The following is a 735-nucleotide window of genomic DNA, read 5'->3' as shown; positions in this document are numbered from 1 at the left end:
CTGCCGCGCTGTGGCCGCAAGGTGGGGCTGTGGGTAAAGCAGCGCCTCCGAGGGCACCTGTATTAGCTATGTCTTAGGTAATAAGCCCTAAATCATATTAAAAACTTAGATATTGGTCCCACTTCGCAACTAGAAATTATGGAATCATGGTATCATAGAATGGTTGGAAGAGACTTTAAAGATCAGCTTATTCATCATGATCATGAGGACAGAACCTTCCACTAGAGCAGATAAGTAAATCTATAAGTAAATATGGTTCCAGAGGCCACAGCTGAGCAGTTACTGCTTTTCAGCAATGGCGCTGAATGTTGCTTAATTTTCTGGAAGAAATGTAGGTTTAAACTATTTTTTAGTTGCAGTTGTGGCATGGAAGGTGCTGAACTGCATTACTGAACCCTCAGACATGCAGTATCACTCGGTGTTACCAGGGTTTTAAATTCTGTCGCTCTCTAACAGGGTCAGTGGTGGTGTCTCATACTGTGGCAAGTGACACGTTTGAGCAGCCATGTACAAATCAAACATACAACCTTACCCCCGGACAAATCAAACATACAGCCTTACCACCACACCTGCCCAGCCTTGCTGATCTCTCCTTTCAGCTATCACTAGAGAGAAGACCAGGTGTTCAAGGTCAGCTGGATAGAACTCTGAGCAACCTGGTCTAGTGGGAGTTGTCCCTGCCCATGGCAGAGGGGTTTGGAACTACATGATCTTTAAGGTCCCTTCCGACCCAAA

The sequence above is a fragment of the Manacus vitellinus genome, unplaced genomic scaffold, assembly GCF_001715985.3.
Source record: "Manacus vitellinus isolate BGI_N305 unplaced genomic scaffold, ASM171598v3 scaffold_7_pilon, whole genome shotgun sequence".
NCBI classification, from domain to species: domain Eukaryota; kingdom Metazoa; phylum Chordata; class Aves; order Passeriformes; family Pipridae; genus Manacus; species Manacus vitellinus.
This window is presented reverse-complemented; position numbering follows the sequence as displayed.